General features: G+C 47.9%; 2 pseudogenes; one reads left to right on the forward strand and one right to left on the reverse strand.

The window, feature by feature from the left end:
- The first annotated feature begins 9,938 nt into the window (after window positions 1-9,938).
- LOC125947274 (uncharacterized) lies at window positions 9,939-10,831 on the forward strand (annotated as a pseudogene).
- Window positions 10,832-10,958: 127 nt separating this feature from the next.
- LOC125947275 (uncharacterized) overlaps window positions 10,959-18,478 on the reverse strand; it is a 9,496-nt pseudogene continuing 1,976 nt past the window's right edge.

An 18,478-nucleotide genomic window follows, 5' to 3' on the forward strand; every position in this document is an offset into this window, starting at 1 on the left:
CGGCTTGGCGCATGCGCTCTCCGCAGTTGGGTCGCCAGCAGACCACGTGATTCGCCGTGGGCCTGACTATGAGGAGCGCCGCGCTCGCCTACTCAGTGCGAGCTTGGTCATGGATAAGAGCAAAGCCGGGCCGTCTTCTCTCAGCGTTGCGCGGGAGCGGGAGTCTTAGAGCCGTCGTCGGCAAGCGGCGTCTGACCACCCCGCGGATATAGCCCAGCGAGCTGCTTAAATGCAGAGGGCCCGGAATGCTAAGCGCAGCTAGCATTGGATTCTGAGGAAGAGCAAGCTGTTCGGCTAGCGAACGCTTGGACTTGTCGGCTTATAATGAATACCTGGCCTAAAGATGAGTGTATACCTAAGTATAACCATTACAGCTAAATTAAAGGTTAACAAGCGAAACCAAGACTTAACCAGGCTAAACCAAGCTTTCGACTTGCATAAAGAGGGTTAGCTGAGCTAAGCCGGAGCCATTTTGCTATCTGTGGGAGTTATATTACTACATGGCCTTTCAAGACTCATACTGCAGTATCCTTCTTATTATCCGTGTAAGTGTCTTGTGGTTATCCCATTTTCTTTTAGAAATAAACAAGCTATAATGTGTTCTTCCAGATAAGTGCATTCACAACACTTGCCAGCAATAGAAGACTATGATCGTGGAGAATACACACTGCTGATATGACAAGCAAACTATTTCTTCTCCTTTCTTTCGACATAATCATCATCTGCGACGGAACTACCAGCCTGCTGTCTCTCGCAGCTGAAGAATTGCCCTCACAGATACTTCATGAGCAAGTCAATTGCTTATTGTCGTTCCCTAAATAAATTACACAATTTAGTCTCTCTCCATGTCTGATCTGAATGCACATAACAACAAACTGGCTCCAATCTTCTCGGGACATTTTGGAATCGCCTCTGCACCTCATTCGCGGAGCGCTACTGAGCCCCTGTAGATGCAAATAAGAATCAAATGTGCTGGGATATACCCCTTAAGGGACAATAACTTATGTCTAATTTATCTGATACAGCAGAACTAAATATGACATTCAATGACAGTTACTACAAGTGCGTGGGAATGTAACAAATGTTATCTCTGGGATCACCGTTAAACTAAGACATAGTCCAGTGTGCGCGGTTTCATCGTCGATTCCTTATATTGTGTGAAAATTTGCTGAGTAAGAACACTTCGAAGACCGGGAAATCCAATTTTAGTCAAATTGCAAGAGACTTTGAGGGCAAAATAGTGACACAGACATTGGTGCAGGATGTGACAAAGACCGTGTTATTATATTCTGATAATGTTTTGTCAGTTCGTGCGAGTACAGCCAAACGTTATTTCGTAACCACAAGTGCTGCTTAAAACTTGCACAGCAGCTGTGAGTCGGCAGCTCCTCAACAAAGACTGTATCTATAAAAAATAAAGTTTGTTCTCAGCTGTGCAAGTCATTGCGGCGAACTATAGCACAATGATCTGATTACAAAAAGTACGTAAGCAAGTGCGCGTGTATATAATGTCTGCAAATGACTGTTGAAGTGCAAATGCCAACTCTAAGGAGAAGTAGAATGACTCTTGAAAAAAACATTCCTATCCCACACACTGTGGAGGTCTGTGCACGCGAAGCATATGCCATATTCGCTCTGCTCCTGCGTCTAAGGCGCTTGTATCGCATGAGCATAACCACTAGAAACAAGACGTTTTCTTGTCTGCTGCATGAAGGAAAACTGCGGCAGTCCTTGGATAGAACTAAATCACTTACGCCGCTACAAACGATACCTTGTCCGAATTCATCAATCAATTGTAATTGTAGTACAGCCAAACGTTATTTCGTAACCACAAGCGCTGCTTAAGACTTTCACAGCAGATATGAGTTGGCAGCTTCTCAACAAAGACTCTATCTATAAAAAATTTACTTTGTTCTCAACTGTGCAAGTCATCGCGGCCAACTATAGCACAAGGATTTGATTACAAAAAGTAAGTAAGCAAAGTGCGCGTGTATATAATGTCTGCAAATGACTGTTGAAGTGGAAATGCCAACTCTCAGAAGAAGCAGAATGACTGTTGAAAAAAATATGCCTATCCCACGCACTGAGGGGGTCTGTGCTACGCGAAGCATATGCCATATTCGCTCGGCTCTTGCGTCTAAGACGCTTGTATTGCATGAGCAGGACCACTGGAAACAAGACGTTTTCTTGTCTGCTGCATGAAGGAAAAGTGCGGCAGTCCTTGGATAGAACTAAATCACTTACGCTACCACAAACGAGACCTTGTAAGTCTTCAGCAATCAATTGTACCTAGAACACACCTCGAGTCCAATCATGGTATTCCCTAGAAGCGCCTCAGCCGTAGCCCAGACACTTAGCCTGAACAAAATACACACCGACCACAACTCGTCTTGTACAACGTCCTTGCCAAGTGACCTGGTGGTCGCCTCTGTCTCTGCTGCTATGTGCGTCGCTCTAGATATCTCAGGACCTGGTTCTGCTTGCTATCTATCGGCTGTACCAACCACCAATCGGGTTATTCTGCATACATATAGGAAGGTGGATGACTCGCCACGTACCGCTTTTGCAGTAACCACGTTGATATTATTGCTCAACCTATAACCTCATTTGTTTTTAACTGCAATTTTGGGCAATTTTGGTTTCACAATATTTGTCCATTTGGGCATCCGCTCAACGCTGTTAAATGCTCTAAGACCACTTTGTGTGAACACCAATATTGTTACCCTGTCCTACAGATGACCTTCGCTATACTGGCAGCTTCATTTTGCTAATATTAGAAATGTCAATCTATTCTCTTGGTCTTTGGGTCATTGATGAGTTTCTTTAGCATGCCATATCCTCCAATATTCGGTTGCATATAATGGTGGCAGGAAACTATCACATATTCGCGAGGCCAAACAATGTAAAATCTCGGATCTATATTCTACACAAGATAATCATTTCGGAGATTATAAAAACCGATCCCATAGAAGCTTCTTGGCTGACAGAAAGCTTTTGAAATCCCAAAGTTTGACGCTGTGGAACTAATTAGTGAGTATGAAGTCATATTGTTTCCTTCCGGCCTTGCTATGCCCACAACGTTATCGGACATCGAGAGGGCACAATTGGCGTTGCCTCAAAAAGAAATATGACGCTGATTCGCATATAATTTTACATGTATTTTCATGACCTCAGTGCTCCCCAGACAAGAATTTACACCGATGCTTCTTGCAAAGGCGGCGCCTGGGAGGCCATCTTCTCGTACTAGTACCAATCTTCTCAAGCCCACAAACACCACGAACGCTCTAGCACTCAGTTAGATATCTAGAGCCGTGTGAATGATGACACTAGCCATACGCTGTGAAGTGGCAAACTCCCTCTAGATACAACATAAGGACCTCACTCTATTATGCCACAGCACTGAGGTCATCGTGCGGCTGCAAGGTTCCTCCAGTTCACTCTTATTACATCAATAGAAAATGCACATTACTTAAAGAAATACACGAATTTGTATTGTAGCCCATGTTAAACGCTTTCCGGGACATGTGGGTAACATCGAAAATGAGGCAGCCCACGTGCTTGCGGGCGTGCAATACCGCAAGCCCATCTCGCTTCCGGACCACCCGCTATCGTCACTAAATCGACGTAGAAACGGCGAGCCTGGTAGCACAAGAGAAGCAGACGAGGAGTAAGCCTCACACCATGATCCATGGAACGACCACCTACTCCAAAAAGTACTGCACAGGGGTGCGTAAGTTTATCTTTAAAAGGCTATCCACGTAGCCGCTTTCACAAAGGAAGTGCTTCACATGTGGTGCTGCTATATCAGGGTGGAGAAGGAAGACGACCCTGTTGCCTTCACCAACCCTCCTCATTTCGGCCCACACTGCGATGATGCCGCCACCACGCAAGACATCAAACCCTTCCTGTGAAGTCGCATGGGCCTTCGCCCGCTTACGAAGCATGGACAGCACCCCCTGACTCTAGGCGCGCGACGGAAACCCTATGCCCCCCGTGGGAGTTTGCTTTCAGATCCAGCATCTGTAAAACAACCTGAGATCTCCGCTCCTCATTTAGTCCACAGGTCAATCCCGTTCTTTCACACTAAAAATTATGCGTTAATTTATTTCATTTTAACACGTACTGAAGCATTGCTCAACACTCATAAAACTACGCACAACACAAATAAACGCGCATTTTGGGGTATAGAACGTGGCGGGAGAGTGCAATTTTGGGCACATTTGCGTAGGATCATTGTGCCCGTACTCACCGGCCCCTTAGGGTGCCTGTAGATCATGTTTCTTATGCGAAAACAGCCAACGGTGCAGCCCTTCGTATGTTGTCTTCTATTCCACATGGTGAAATTATTGACTTCTGCAATCACACTATGAAATGTTACTAGGCTAGTTGCAAATATTGCAGAAATAAAGAGGGGTGCCCTGGGCTGCTATGGTAATGGACCTCACGGTTGTTACTGTTCGCGAAGTACATAATGATCAGTCATAAAACTGTCACGGTCTTCTTCAGCGTTTTTCAGTGTCTATATAATTATTTCCCACTTAAGGACAATTGAGAACAAGTCTGCCTTACAAAATAACGTTTTTGATTGCCTCAGCTATGTCTATGTGAAGACTCATGCGGAGCCACTTGCGAGATTAGTGCAAACTTGACGTCACCCTTCGAGACAGTTGCACATCATTTCAGCCCCACGCAAACACCAAAGCAATTAATTACGCTGATATGTTAGTTGTTAATGGTTTTGGCCTTTAGAAACAGCTGCACCGGCTGACGTATTGAGTTTTTTTTACTCTTTCCACGGCGCTCCCTAGCTACTGCATAGACGGTACAAAATATCGTAGTGGACAACAACTTGACAGTTTTCTTCAGTCTTCTATTCACCTCATTACCGTCTCATTAACGTCTCTACTCAGCTTTGTATCTTAGTCTTCTCCCTCCGTTCCTCATGTGCATACTCAGTAAGTACATTATCCACCTCAGAGACATTCATAGCAAGACCTGTTAGAGCGTTGCAAAGTCTGAAACACGAACGTTAGTCGTTCATGTAGCTTCGGTCCGCCAACGCTCGCTCCCGGACCGGCTCTAGGTTGCGCGAGTGGTTTGCAACACCATCATATACTACAACAGAACACAGATATATCGAATCTGAAGGGTATTACAAAAAAGCTGGATATATAGGTAATTCGACATATGAAATAATAGGCCCTGGGGCAAATGGTGGCTTGGAGGGCCGCCAAGTTACTGCGCGCAACTCGGAAAAAAATGAAAAGCAACCACACTTTATTTACCAGAAAAACAATTGCTGGATCACTTTCATCCTAATTGCAAAGTCGAAGTTGATTCCTTTCTTTACACATGCAGCGGCCATCGCTTGCGGGAAATGAACTCACGAATAGACTATCAACCCCCACGACGATGCCACGAAAATTGCAAAGAAGGAAGTTGACATTCGAGGTACCACACGCGGGCTAGCCGAACAGCTCGACAGCGCTCAGCTGACTGCACACACGACCCATACGGATGAACTGACTGCACGTTCTCTTCTCCACCTCCAAGTGCCAGAAGACCTCAAAGTGCGCAAATAAGTGCAGTTTGAGGTCTTCGGCGTGGCGCTGCGTTCGATATATCGAATTTGCTGGTGAACGGGCGTTCAATATAAGCGTGCAGCGGCCCTACAAATTTGCATGGGGTATTCAAGGGGATTTCACAGCTGTTCGATATACACAATAATTCCTTATATGTGGGTTCGATATATCTGTGTTCGACTGTAATATCAAGAAACGCGCCTGGCCTTTTGCTAGGATGTTTTAAAACATTGACATAGTGGCAATCAAAGTTGTTGTTTCCTGGTTAGCAAATATTTGCAGGATGTGAACTGTGCGTTAAGCCGATAAAAGGATCTGGTATTGTGCCCAACCCGCCTTTGCAGGTCTCTACAGCACATTGGCAATAGTCAATTTCGAAAATAGCGTCCCCAAGCGGATTTCTCTGTCCAAAACCTAAGTTAGTTTGTACGCCTTTTGCGTTCTTTGGTGCACTCTGCGTTATTTTGTCCGGCCAGCCCACAGGACCCCCCATCGTGTGGGTTTACTATTTGTAAAACTCCTTGTTTATAAACCCTCGGTAACAAAGTCCTAACGTACGCAGAAGCAGTGTGAATGTGCGTGGCTTTCCTCTTCCATTAACGGCACACACCAGGCCTCACTTGATTCCTGGATGACTGGGATGTGTGCGTACCGATGACAGGCCATGCGTGCCTGACGACTAACAACGTGCGTGCCCTGTTTTCCGATCCAGGTCGGCACTTTATAAACAATCCGAAGCTGCCGACGACAACAACCTTCCGCTCTCCACAACCGCCATTAGAAAAGTTAATTCACTCAAGGCTGTCTACTTTTCTTGATAAACATTCACTTATTGTTTTCTTCTTTCACTATTCCACATTCACTATCCCACCTTGTTCTCCTCACGACGTACGGGATTTGATATCACTGCCTGCACACTTTGTCTGCTGTCACGTGCGGGCCCCCGCACAGCTTGCATTTTGGGGTAAATTGGTGCTGATCGTCCGGGTTCGACGCGCCACAACCCCGGGACGTCACGGCCTCCGGGGTCGGGCATATGTCGGCTGGGTGACCCAGTTTGGCACACGCATAGCATTTGTCCACGTGCTTGCGCTACAAAAGGCATCGCACCAAACTGGTCCGTATTGGTTACTATCATGCCGTCGAAAGCCACCATGACTGTTCCCATGTTCTTGATCCTCTTAGCCCCCAACGCCAGCGGGTTCCTTTCGTTAACGATGTTCCTCTCTAGGGCCCCGGACCTTCGCTCAACGAGGTGCCCTCATCACTGACTTGAACGTATGATGTGGAGCCGCCTCGTAAGCGCCGACTTCGTAGGACTTGTTCGCCACGTCGATCGCCTTGATTGTAGTGTACCTCGTTCCATGCTCTCGATCTGGAGTGCTGACCACCACGATGTTCTGGTGCAAGTTCGGGCAGATGTCGTCGGCCCCTTCCGTGGCATCCTCGATCCATACCGCCTCCATTATTGCTCTGTCAACGGTCGTTGCCCCGACCCTGGCTACGTCGAGCCCGCCCCTGGGACGAAATATGATCTTGGCGTCTTCCTTGTAAAGCGGCGTCATTCGCCCGGCCTTCAATAAATGTCTCTTAGTCTATCTCCACTATGCCGCGCGTCGGCAGACCCTTCAGCCTTAGGTCTAACGCCTTCCATTTTGGTCACGAAGATCCTGGCACGGGTATCCCTGTTGGCCGCGCGCCTAACCACGGCTGTCTGCCAGCCCAAATCTTCCGTGAATAGCTCCGGGGTAGAACCTCCCCCACAACACTCACTTGCATTTCGGCTAGAGTAATCCTGAACCCCTTCCTCGATAACAGATGGCCACCAAGAGCGGCGCTGAACCGGGGTTATGCCTAGTCCCGTTAAGAAAGCTACTGATATGCACTATTGTATTTGCTTCCATCGTATTTAAACGGAGCAGAAATGGCTACTGTCGGCCTCGAGCTGCTTGATGTGTGAAGATTGAAGTTATTGCGAATTTTACTAATAATTATTGCAAAAATACAGTTTCAATTTTTTCTGCATATATATAAATTTGAGGAACGTTTTGTAGTGTCAAAAAAAGACAGCCTTACTCATAAGTACGAGTAAGTAAGGAATCTGCCACTAGTATAGTTGATGGCCGTAACCTGTTCCGTTCTTAGCCTAACAGTTTCATTTAGTAAAGGTGTAATTAGGTGTGGTATTAGTGAATATATAAATAATTTGCAATTACTTGGAAATTTCAAAAATGCTTTTTTCGATTACTTTTGTTTTATACACTCTGTGCGGGACCTATAGGGGCTCCTTCAAAGCCGCACGCAGCGCCACTTGCGCTGCGGCTCGCGTGGTATATTCGGAGTCGTAGCAGACGACAGCAGCTCATTGCTTCGAAATCTATGACGGTGCAAGTGCTCATGGGTAGCGCGTTAGTCCTTCAAGCTAGCTTTAAAGATGTTACAGTGCGATCGTTCTTCTGCGATGCCACTACGATGAAAGGCGAAAAACTACACCAAAGCTGGCATGTTTTAGGGGCTCCTTAGGGTGTGGGTCTGTCCCTCCTCTGTAGTATGTAGTAGTAGTAGGTAGCCACGTCTACTTTTATGAAAAAGAGAAATTCCGAAAGTTGTGTCCGTAGCGCGGAATCGAACCAGAGACCCCGCGCTTCCGAACGCGCGGTGCTAACCACTACGCCACGAAGCGCACATGGACACACGCACCACGATGACAATAAATACCCAACATTAACGAAAGACTGCGCGTTTCTAACGCGTTTGTGCTAGCGCGTTACGGCCCGTGTAAGAAGCTGGTGTAAGACGCTGTGGCCTCTCCGCCTTACCCCCGTGTTCATAAACGCTCCTCGACTTGAACTTGACTTGCCACCGCCGTGGGTGGCAAGTCAAGTTCAAGTCGAGGAGCGTTTATGAATACGGGGGTTATACTCTCTCAGCAGTCATGTGATGGCGTCGGCAAACGCGGTGCACGTTCCGGCATGTGCAAACGGCTGCGTAAGACGCTCTGGCCTCTCCCCCTTACTACAGAGTACTGCACGTTTCTAATGCGTTTGTGCTAGCGTCCCCTTAAGCGGGAGATGGTGCAATAATAATGAAGGGCGCTGTTATAAAATAGGAATGACGTCACATATGTCGCGTGTCATTGGTGGAAGTCAATCGTTCGATTTAGTGCGGCGAGACTGGGCGAATTCCACGGAAGATTCACGGTTTACAGATGATTCCCTCCGGAGCTTCGCCCACTCATCATCATTCACCCCGTGGATATGCGGTGTTTTTTTTTTACGTGAACGAATGGTTTGCTACGGCGACGTCGGTATTGAAGGCCAAATTCGTGCGTCAAGCGCGCGTCTCGCAAGAGGCTTAGTCTATAACGATCGAGGTAAGCTCTAATTCATTATGCTCAGACTATGTTGGTGCGTACCCCCTACCCGTGTACTTGCAATATATAGTGGCTATTGAGAATTATCGATGGCCTAGATGAAAGCGCAGTGAGTGATCAGGCGGCTTTCCTTTATTGCGAGCTTGGCTTCTGGTCATGAACATTCGCAGCCGTGTCGCCGCATCTCATGCAATGCTTCGCTTAATTTGTTGCGGGGTGTAACGACCTCTTTCTTCGTTTATGTTGCTTTCCGAAACAAAATTTGGCAAGAACTTTTGTCATTACAGGGTCCGCACAGCTCCCTTACGCGGGCCGGAAAGCCGCCCTTTCTTTTCCTGCAGACCCTGCAGTTTTGGCTGCCCAGCTACACTTTGTCCTAGCTTGATTGTACCCAGTACTCATAGCGCTGCCGTGCCGCTAGATGTGTTTACGTTAATATGCTAGTTAACTCAGTTCACGGCTTTGTGTTTCTAATAAATAAATAAATCCTGCACTGCTCAAGCTGACCTCGCATTGTATTCCAAAATTTAGTGCAACAGTCAAAAGTTTGTGAAACGCTAGCTGGACCCTCTGTGCGTGCTCTTCAGCGCAAGCGACATGCTGAATCTAGTCATCCAGTTTATTTCACTAGATGACAGGCTGCGAAATCTAACCAAAGGCAAAGTTGGCTGCTGAAACAACGCAGTAAAGGGATGATAAATTAGCACGTTATAGAGAATCTTACCAAGCATGGTGAGATAATAATGTTCATCAGAATGTTCTCTCTATTTTGTGCAGTATTATACTGCCTTGCACACGTTTCTTTTCTCATCAGGCGGATGCCAGCAGGAACATCACACAAGCTCACTGCACCTGTAGAGGTGGTGTCTCAGGGCACTGCTAAGCATTCAGCAGCAGTGATTACTTATGTAAACCAAGAGGACACGTCAACAAAGACATCCATCGGAAATGTGTGGAAACGGCCATCGTCGAAGCAGCTTGGAATGTACAGTAAGGTAGTCTCGTTCTCGAACATGTACCCACCTAAGCATCCAGATGGCATGCTGGTGAAACTACCCGTGCCCAGAGCCATCATCAACTCAAACTGCTTCTTGGGCATCATGCTGCGCAAAGAGGAGGAAGTCAAGGAAATTCTAGCACAGGCTGCTCGGACGACAGGGTCAGCCAAACGAATTATCTGGAGCGGATAGCGCTCCAATTGAAGTGACTGACGACTTCCTTCTTGAGGCAGTGGTGACAGAGGATAAACATTGCAAGACAAACCTTTCTGCAAAGTGGATGCCCACAGTGGCATTGTGAGAGGGCACTGAGATTTTCTTCGAGATCCAAGGCTCACAGAATAAGATACGTCAAGCGGACTTCGAAAGCTTGCGAGAACAACTGGCAATGCCACACTCTTTCAAAAGCGCTGCATGTACATACGGCGCGGCAAAGGAGCCACTCGCACGGCAACAGTATGAGTCCCAAGATGGGCGCAAGGTGATTCAAGTAGTATTTGTCATCATAACTGCGCAGCCATATTTGTGCTGTAGCCCGCATGGGTTGGCGGCCAAGATGCAAGGAATCAGCTTGCTGGTGATCAAGGCCTCTTCCAGGTATGAGAAACAGCCCGTAGTCGGCGAGAATATCACTGCGGGCTATTGCCACTATGAAGCACAAAAGCTGCAGCTAAGGGAAAGTCACGTCTACTACACACAAGTTCAAGTAAGCATGTATGTTGTAGGTGCGAGCACATGTGACCTTTATGTGTACTCACCGAAGGGGTAGAAATGCGTAAAAGTAACAAGCAGTGATTCCTATCGGAATAAAGTTGTGCCGAAATTCGATTTTTAGGCACTACTTCGATGCTGTGCTGAGGCGCTGAAATTTATGTTAAACTCTAGCAGAGTTGACTTGTGAAACATGTTCTTTTTTATTGAAGGAAACGTATGCATGCCTGCACAATACAGCAAAAAGTAAAAATATCTGTCCAATCATTTGCTTCTGTTCAAAGCACTCACACCTCACACAGACTTGATGACAGGATCTTGCAGGTTAGCCAGCACGCTGCACACATGCACTATGTTGTCGATGCGATACTTAAGTTATCGGTTAGCCTTTCATTCACTATCGCCAAAATCTTTCTGCGCTGAATGCATCTCTCCACATGAATACAGTGAGATGGAACCTTATGCCTCTTTCCCCTCCGCTTTTGTAAACTCCTGGTTGGCCTTTGCAAATGGTGGCATGACAAGCGTTACGTCTTTACTTTCGAAGTCGCACTTTCCATGGGGAAAACATTTGTCTACCATGGCCATATCCCCCGGTTCCAGCAGGTTGTTCAACCCAGAGTTGGCGACCACGTACGTATCGCTCGACCTGCCACCAAACACATCCGAAATTAATGTTATGCAATCGGATGGCGTGATTCTAACTGGAAATTTTGTGTAAAGTCGCTCTTGTAGTTGCTCCCGCAGTTCACACTGTCCGCGACATCACCTGGCTTTTCAATTCAGGTTTCTGAACAGTCCACAATAACCCTGCAATTGGCATAGTTCAGACCGAAAGAAAAAGGCATTGATGTTTGTACCACATCCCTTGATAACCACTGGATCCACCTTTGGGTGCTCACATAGAGGACATCCAAAGTGGCATAAAAAATGCGCGACGCGCTAGTCCGAACAAAGCGCCTAATGCAGATGACGTGAGGTCGTGATTCATCTTCATTGGAAGCCCCAGAAGCTTGCTCTCTACCGCCAGATCCAAGTACCTGTCGCCACGTACCTGTGAAATGAGAAGTAATTTGTGAGCAAAACATTTACAGTAGGGATGAAAAAAAAAAACCTTAAAGCTTTTAGGGGCGAAGCACCTTAGGGCCGAGCATTGTCGCCCCCCCCCCCCCCCCTCCTCGTCGTCGTCTTCTGCAGCTCTGGTTTGCATGGAGTCCGCTAGGGACGCTGCGGTGCACAAGGGAGTTCGTTCCCGACGCGCGCTTTCTCGCTTCAGCCATGAATGATAAGGATCGGTGCACAAGGTTCCCGACGCACGCTCTCTTTCTCTCTTCAGCCATGGATGACAACGGTCGCTTCTGATAACGGCGCGCCCGCTATGGATGAAAAGGCGAGAGTGGCGGCTCAACTGCAAGCGGAGTCGAGGGCTCGCAAGCTGCTGGAGCACGGCGGCGCGGACAACAAGCGCGGAAAGCTGCCGCAAAACGGCAACGCCGCAAGCGGACCCGCAGCTGAGAGCTCGCAAAGCTGCAGCAGCAGTACGGCAGCGCCTGCAAGGGACCCGGAGCTGAGGGCTCGCGAAGCTCGCGCTGAACCGAACAGCCGCGCCACCAACCTCAGGTAGAGAAGGCAATCGGGCGGTTTGCCGCCGCTTCCCGCGCTCCCGCCGCCTCTTGGTCCGCTTGCCGGCGTCGAGGAATTCACGGTAACCGAATGAGCCCCCGCTGCTTCGTCCACTCCATCATCATTCACTTCGTGGATATGCGGTGATATTCTTGTTCTTACTAACCTAGTAACTTCCAAAATTTGCTATGAATATTAAGCTGATTTAGTGTTTGAGGTGTAGGAATGGTTCTTCAAACCGTCTAATATCTGAACACAAGCAGACGATACATTGGCACGGGTAGAAAGCCCTCCCAAGTTTGTTTGAAGACGACTGCAAGCTCATCTGGCCTGTGCATCTGGCACATTGATACAAACACTCCGGTGTAGTGCTGTTTCATGTCTCACGCCAGCACTGTTATCTCAATGTCGCTGTTGATAATGATGTTTAGGTTTACACCCCTGGCACCTATTTCGACCGCATTGTCAAATGCAATTCTTCAAATCACCAGAATGGACCGAAGCATCCTCCAGTATCTATTTAGATATATGCTTCTCATTCACTATCAAACCAGAGTCGAACATTGACAATCCTGATGTAGTGGATCTTGTCTTGTCCACTGTCGAAGTGTTGTTAGGCTTCAGGAGTTCCAAGAACATGGGAACTTACACTTCAGGCTTATGGGATCCCAGCCCAGACAACACGCCAGAGGTTCAATCGCTTTGAAAAACTTATCTGACACCCGTATTTCGAACTCAATCTGTTTTCATAAAAAAAATTGGCACAATGATGCTCGAAGACCATGCTACCGGTAAAATTAAGCTAGCTGTCGGAGCGCCAAAAATGTGAGTTTTATGCCCATTTGAAGTGCGATGTGAAAAGATTTAAGCATGCAGCTGATCTCACTGCACCATCATGTCCTTCCTCATCAAACGCTCAATGGATATATGCACAAAGCCAGCGTTTGAACCCAGCAAGAAGGACGCCATTGTCTCGTCATCCTTTGGCGAAATAAACGCTTTCGAAAGGCTGACTTTATCCAGCGCCTAATATGCACCAGGTACGGACAGCTTGTTTTAAGGTTTAGGTTTGGGCATGTGTTTTACTATTGAGAGCATAGCCCTAAAATATCAATGTGCTAACAAATTTTCTTCATCACTAACCCTAAATATTGTCAGTCCAGGGTTCAGCTTTTACAGTGAAGGTGTTAAGGGCTCTCTCTTCGACGGTCACGTGCGGCAATGGAAAAAAAATTGGTGTGGTTTAGCTTTGGTTAACCCTGGTTGATAGCGAAAGCTTCACTGCCCTGGCTATTCCCATTGTCGAGCTGTGGCCTATGTGTGGTTTCGAAATAATATACAGACATGTTTGCAATGAATACAGTGTTTATTCATCATTTTTTATGCCTATGAAACACTGCGGTGATCAGTAAAATAGTGAGACTTCGTTGCAACTCGCAGCCGGGCCCAACTCTACTCGGGCAGCGGCGGCATTGTCTCCTTTCAGGGCTCCGTAAAGGCCTAAATATAGTCCGACGTAGCGTGAACGCGCGCACACGTTATGTCACGTTGGCGAGTGCGGTTAAGGCTCTGTTATACTCCGACGTTCACAACGCGCGCGCGCGCCGGCGTTCGTTTCGTCGCGTCACGTCGGCGATGCCACGCCAGGCGCGAATCCGCCTGCCCTATAGTACAGTGCCTAGAGTATACTTACTAAGTATAGTCTAGGCACTGTACCTATAGACGGTTTCATCCAGCGCCACCGCGCTCTGGCAACGCTGTGCGCCGGCATCCGGCGCCCCTAGAAAACTTCCAGTAGGCGTTCCGTTTGCTCGTTTTTGCTGGTATTTCTTCGCTGGCGCGCTCGTCCTGCGCGCGTATACTGTGTTATTTTTTGGGTTTATCAATATAACTGTGACTTGTGGCATTCAGTGTGTTGCGTGACGGCGAGTAGCTCTTGGAGCATCGACTGCTTTCATTACGTTTACTCCTCAACGGTGTTTTTCAAATCTGGGAGCCTACCAGGAGCTCCCAGATTTGCTCTGCTCACTTCATCCAAGGTACGTGACTACGTGGAGTAGCCGGACTGCTATAATGGTGAATAATAAAAGTGCTACTGCACGATTGTTCTGGCCGTATGTCGTGTAACTCACGCGAGAGCAGCTCGACTCTTGCCCCGAGTTTGCCCGCTCATCCAGTTTCTTGCCTCGGTGTGGATCGCCATGCTACAAACATGAGTTAAAATTATTGTTTAGCGGGTGCCATGCTGCCGCCGTTTTATTTTAATGTTTTTCGTATCTGGGGCACAAGTGAACTTCTGCAGATTTACTACCTAGGTACATGTGCGCACTGCTTTATCATGTTTAACGTCCCAAAGCGACTCAGGTTATGACGGACGCCGCAGTGGAGGGCTCGGATAATTTCGACCACTGTGTTTCCTTAACGTGCGCTGACATCGCACAGTACGCGGACCTCTAGCATTTCACTCCGATCGAAATGCGACAGCCGGGGCCCAAACGGCGTCTTTCGGGACAGCAACGGGCACCGTAACCGCTGAGCCACCGCGGCGGCATGTGAGCATTCGTATCGGTATCGCAGAGCAGAATCGCAGAAAGTTAGCGATTTCCGTGCATGCATGTAGGAAGTTTCGGCCACATTCTAAAAGCGTTTACGAATTAACGGAGGCCTATTATAGATTACAATCTCGTGCCCAACACTGCAGGTTTCATTTTGTTTAAGTTGGTACATTCGTGAGCATTTAAGCTAGTCCCATTTCAGTCGACCTAGGCTTCTTGCACTAAACGACTTTTGAGAATGTACAGTTATTTGTGAATGCATATTGAAAAGCAGAAACAAGGCATATGACGCAGAAAACACGTGCATGTGCACATGCACAGCTTACCACTTCATCCTCCATCTTGCAGCAATAAAAGTGCCCTTGTGAAATGCAAAAAAGCCCGTGTGCTTGTGTTGTAGGGCACGTTAAAGAACCCAGGTGGTCAAAATTAATCCGGAAACCTCCACTACGGCGAGCCTCATAATCATAACTGGTTTTGGCACGTAAAACCCCAGAAAGAAGAAAAGGTGCCATTAAAGTTCCAGTTTTCGGCAGTCCCATTACCTGCCTTGAAGACAACAGTCTGCGTTCATTGCATGTCCTCACTAAGATGCTCCGCTTGTTGCTCCGGGGTTGTAACTGAGGGAAGGTGTTTGGAGCCCGGCGAAAACGAAAATCGCACGACATCATCGTCCAGCGGATCGGGCAGCTCTCTGCCTCTAAACATCAGCTTTTGGCGATACCGATCTTTTGCTTCTGTGCTAAGCGCCTTAAAGTAGTCGCTCGTTATCTCGACAATATTCACGATGTAGAATCAGCTCATCACAGATTCCACCAAGCAGTGCAAACCTCGACACGCCGGCCTCACGTCGCGCATGCCTTCAAACAACATAGCCGGAAGTGCTTCTAGCTCTCCTGCCGGAAGTTCCGATGGGGCAACCAATCAGCGGCAAGCGAGGTTTGTTTGTAAACACTGAAACCGTCTATAGTCCAATGCGACGCGGCCCGACGCAGCGGCCGCAGCCAAAGCAGCGCATGCTCAGTAATCAGCAGAGCACCGCGCAGAGCGGACGCGGTGCAGTCTGGTTAACGTCGTTGGCGCAAATGCAGCATGCTACATTTCGCGCCGGCTCCCGCCGGGCCGCGCCGACGGACGCTGTCCGCGTCAGTCGCGCCTCGCCTCAGACTATAGAGTGCTCGTGTTTTGCTAGCGTAGCGTCGCGTGCCCAGCGTGCGCGCGCGTCGACGTTACGTCAGAGTATATCGAGCCCATTACGTTGGCGCCGCCAACGTAACCAGACGCGCGTCCAATACGCTCCGACGCGCCCGGCGTCTGATGACGCTCGCCCGCACGCACGCACACACTCGCATAGACGCACGCACACCCACCGATAACGTCGGGCTATAAACGCGCCTAAATGCTCTCTTGTGGTTTGACCACTAGCTCTCAAGGTGAAAAATGTTGAGTCGCCAACGGCTGCCCGAGGTAGCGTAATGAAGCTTTCGCTTCAGAACTCTCTCATTGGCCGTATGCTGTATGTGCGAGTGAAAGCGCGCGAGGTCGAGGGAGGCGCCGCGCTTTCACGGGAAGCGAACGCACAGCGGAGAGCAAACGCGACTTCCCAGTGGAAAGGGAGCGGTGGGCGAGGAGGGCATCGAGGCACTCTAGACTGTGCGTGTGCGCGTCCGCTCTACCACTGCGGGGCATGCGCGCAGCCCTGCAGGCCTCTGCCGCCTGTGCCGCCGACTCTCTCTGGGCTCTCGCCCACCTCCCACCCCCAAATTTCAAGGACATTTAACTTGGCCCGTCCCTGCATTTCTGTTGGGCCACACTAAATTTCAAGCTGGCCAACTTGCAAATGCGAAGATGCCCCCCCCCCCAATTTAAGCTCGCCCAACCACAAATTGAAGTCTGGTTACTTGCAAATTTGATGTTTGCCCACCCCAAATTCAGCTTTACCCACATGCAAATATCAAGTTGGCCCATCCTCAAATTTCAGTCTGCCCTCCCCAAGTTTCAAGTTTGCCCATATTAAATTTAAGTTGGCTCACCCCAAGTGTTGTTGCATCCACCCGAAATTTCAGTTGACGCACCTCAAACTTAATGTTTCGCCCAACCCCAAATTTCAATTTGCCCACCTCCCACCCCTAGAATACAAGCCTCGGCCACCTCACATTTAACTTAGCCCACCCCAAATTTCAAGTTGGCGAAACACCCAAATTTTCGGTTTACCCACCTCGAAATATGAAGTTGACCCATCCCCAAATTTTAGCCGGCCCACCCCTACTTCTTGCTTCTCCATGCATTTTCTATTGATCCCAATGTATGTCTATGGATATTCTCTTTTGAATCTTTTTTTTAAATTCTCATTATCGCTTATAAAACTGCAAAACATCTATATCACACGATTGTAGTTATGAAATGTCTTCACAAATTACGCATTTCCATGCAAATACAGGCATTACACTTTTCGTTTGATGGATTGGGGTACTGGTCGAAGAGTACTTATACGAAGAGTGCTTATATCGACACAGAAACCGCGTTTCCCCGCGTTCGCACCGAACGCGCCTGGTCTCCATGACTGCAGCCGATGCCTCTGGCGACGGCTCGGCAGGTTTCGACCAGAGAACTGGGTGGGTATTCTGTAAGAATCCACCTAGTTCCCACTACCCCATGTCTCACTCCTCCTCGCCACCTCGCATCCGCTGGGCTGCGCGATGCTATTTTTATACTCTGCTTTTACAATTTCTCAGCTCTCTCTCCCCCAACTAGGCGAAGCTATCGCACAGCCGGTATGGAGTATGACGTTTTCTGTTACGCCACGCAATTTCCGGCCAACGAGAGGTATACAGCTTCGCTGTAAAAAATTGAGCTTGCCGAGCCATGCATCAGATAACCAGTGGACCACTCGAAATAGAGATTGGGTGCCAAGGCAAGGAAAACGCCATCGAGGATGGTGAAAAATTACTTGGTGTGATGATATGAAATTTGCAGGCGCAAGTTGAAATCAGTGGGCGCTAAGACGGGTTATTGGATGACATGATATTCTAGCGGGGTAAATGGAGATCCCTTGGAAACGACTCTCCTATTGTGGGGTAATTGGTGATCTCTTGGAGAGGTCTTTGTCCTGCAGTGAAAACAAAAATAGGCTGATGAATGATGGTGGTCGAGATGATGATGGTAATCATAAGACGTCATCGTTCTGCACACGTTTAACGGGATTTTGGGCTTTCTTATTTGAATATGCACACCTCTACTTAGATTCTCCTTCTACTAGCTGCTTGATGTTGTAGCGTTGTATAGACGGTATTCTGCGCAAACGGGGTCGAGAAAACACGATACTCTCAAGAATACAAACAAGATGTACGTATTCTGTATTTTATGAGACTATGCTGCTCAACAAGCAACGCTCATAAAAAGAAGCGTCAATGCAACCACGTAAGCACAGCTACCCCATGATTGCAAACTTGCGCTAAAGCATGCGCAGCCAGCAAAATTGTTTTTCCACGATTGCATCTTCAAAACTTGCTCAACAATCACTGGGGCCAAATTATTTCGCTCGGAATTCGCTCAAAGTATTGCATAGACAAATAGAAAAAAAACTTTCATCCGAATAACAGATAATAGAGTAAGATAACACTGCTGTTCTGGGAC

The sequence above is a fragment of the Dermacentor silvarum genome, chromosome 7 (genome assembly GCF_013339745.2).
Source record: "Dermacentor silvarum isolate Dsil-2018 chromosome 7, BIME_Dsil_1.4, whole genome shotgun sequence".
Lineage (NCBI taxonomy): Eukaryota > Metazoa > Arthropoda > Arachnida > Ixodida > Ixodidae > Dermacentor > Dermacentor silvarum.